Source organism: Numenius arquata, unplaced genomic scaffold, assembly GCF_964106895.1.
Source record: "Numenius arquata unplaced genomic scaffold, bNumArq3.hap1.1 HAP1_SCAFFOLD_348, whole genome shotgun sequence".
NCBI lineage: Eukaryota > Metazoa > Chordata > Aves > Charadriiformes > Scolopacidae > Numenius > Numenius arquata.
The window spans coordinates 60,001-62,500 of NW_027414205.1; the positions used below are offsets into that span (position 1 = coordinate 60,001).

General features: G+C 82.2%; 1 non-coding gene across 1 annotated transcript; it reads right to left on the reverse strand.

Annotated features, from left to right (window-relative positions):
- Positions 1 to 296: 296 nt before the first annotated feature.
- LOC141477861 (5.8S ribosomal RNA) lies at positions 297 to 449 on the reverse strand. The gene has a single exon (XR_012463791.1). It is a non-coding gene; the product is annotated as a 5.8S ribosomal RNA (ribosomal RNA).
- Positions 450 to 2,500: the final 2,051 nt, after the last annotated feature.

Sequence of the window (2,500 nt, forward strand, 5' to 3'; positions counted from 1 at the left end):
GCCGGGGGCGAGGCCCGCGCCTCCCCCCGACCTCTCTTCTCTCCCCGCCGCCGACACCCCGGCGAGACGAGCTCCGCCCAGCGGGCGCTCCGGGAGCGGGGAGCTTCGGAGCGCTCCCCGAGTCTCCATTTAGGGGGACGAAGGCCCGCACGCGGGGCCTGCGAGGCGCCCCAGCCGCGCCGCAGCGGCGCGCCGCGCCCCGCCGACCCGACCCGCCCCCCCCCGACGCCGCAAGGGCGAAGAAGGGGGGGCGGCGGCGACGGCGGCGGCGGCCGAGCCGGCGATTGATCGTCACGCGACGCTCAGACAGGCGTAGCCCCGGGAGGAACCCGGGGCCGCAAGTGCGTTCGAAGTGTCGATGATCAATGTGTCCTGCAATTCACATTAATTCTCGCAGCTAGCTGCGTTCTTCATCGACGCACGAGCCGAGTGATCCACCGCTAAGAGTTGTCTGCTTTTCGGCACCGCCCCGCGCGCGCGGGAGGGCCGGGACCGCTCCGCGGGAGCGGCCCCTCCGGACAGCGGCGGCCCGCCGGCCCGCCCGCCCGCCGGCCCGCCCCCTCCGCAGGGGACGCGACGCGGCGCGGCGGGGCGAGAACGACGGGGCCGCCTCGCCTCGACTGACCGTACCGACACACGACGAGGAGAAAAAAAAAAAAAGCCCCGAGCGGCGAGGGCGCCGGGAGCCCGCGCTCCCGGCCCAAACCGGCGGAGAGGAGCGCCTCGCTCGCTTCGGGGGGCGGCCCAGGCGCCCGGGCTCGGCCCGGCCTCCGCGCGGAGGCCCACGACGCCCCCGGCCGCGCCGCCTGCCCGCCTCTCCTCGGGGACGCGGGACGCCCCGCCGGCCCCCCCGCGCGCGACGGCTCCGCCGCGCCGCGACGTCCTTCTCCCCTCTCCCGCGGCTCCGGCCCGCCCCGCCGGCGCCCGGCCGCGGCCTCCGCCGCCGCGCCGGAGGCGGCCACCGCCGGAGCCCGAGCCGGCGACGCGCCGCCCGCGGCCGCGCCGGACGGCGGCCCGCCGCCGCCTCGCGGCGGCCGCCCGCCCGGAACCGCCGCCGCCGCCGCTCCTCGCCGCCTTCCGCGGGCGCGCGCCGCGCGGAAAGCGGACGGCGCTGAGGCGGGGGCGACGCCCGCTCTCCCCGTTTCCACGCGGAGACCGGGAGCGGGACGCCTCCGCCCGCCCGCCCGCTCGCCCGGCGCCGCCGGGAAGGGCGGCGGGGGAAGGGCGGCGGACGGGGCCCGGGCCGGGACGGCCGCGCCTGGCGGCGGGCGCCCTCCGGCCGGCCGGCAGGCCGAGCGGCGACGCCGCCGCTCGGCACGGGGTGCCGCCTTCGCCGGCGCTCGGCGGCGGCAGACCGCCGCCGGAGCGCTCGCCGGGGCGGGGGACGGAGGGAGGGAGGGAGGGAGCGGAGCCGCGGCGCGCCGCAGCCGCGCCGCGGAGGCGCGGCGGCGCGCCTCCCGGGCGAGCCCCCGCCGCGGGGACCCGCCCGCCCCCGGCGGGGAGCCCGCGCTCCCGCCGGGGTCGCCCCGTTTCGAGGCGGGCGAGGCCGGACACGGCCGGCCGCGCCGCGGTCTCTCCGCCGAGACCGGTCCGCGGAGAGGGGGGGGCAGCGGAACCCCTCCCCGGCACGGCCGCCCGCGGGGCGAGCGCGGGCGACGGCCGGCCGTCCGTCCCTGCGCCCGGGAGCTTCCGCGGAGAGACTCCAGCCCCCTTGCGCAGGACGACGACGACGGCGGCGCCGCCCGGCCCGACCCCCGGGCCGCGCCGAGCCGCCCGAGTCTTTAAACCTCCGCCCGGCCCCCCGCGGCCTTCGACCCCCTGTGTATCGCTACGGCGAGGGAGGGCCGCGGGAGAGCGCGGACGCTAGGTACCTGGCCCTGGGGTGAGGGAAACGACCTCTGGGCCCCGCGGGGGTGCCTCCCCCGCTGCCGCCTTCGGGGGAGCGTCCGCCCGCGGGGGCGCGCCCGACGTCCGCCGCCACAGCCTCGTCCTCCTTCCCGGGGCCCGGGGTTTCCCTCAGCAGCCCGGCGCTGCGCCCGGGAGGAGAGCCGCGGCTCGGGCCGCCCGCTCGCGCGGGAAGGCCGCCCGGCGGTCGCCTCGCCCGCCGGAGGGCGGCCAACGGCGGCGGCGCAGCCCTTCCGCCCCCGCCCCCCGCCCCGGCTCCCCTCGGCGGGGAGGATCGGGGCGCGGAGAAGAGACGGGGGACGCGCGCCGCCGCCGCCGCGCCGCCAGGCGCCCGCGCGCCATCCCGGAACGCCCGGAGACCCCTCGCCGCCTCGCACGGCCGGGCCGGCAGGGCAGGCGCGGGGCCGGCTGCGCAGCCGCCCCCGGCCTGGGCGCGGGGAGAGCCGGGGGAGCCGCCTCCCCCGGCCCCGAAGGCCCTCGCTCTCGTCTCCCCGCTGCCCTCGCGGCCGGCCGCCGGCGCCGCTCGCCGCTGCCGCCGCTCGCCGCTTCCTTTCGGACCGAGCGGGGCTCGGCCGGCGGCGGGCGTCGCCGCGCC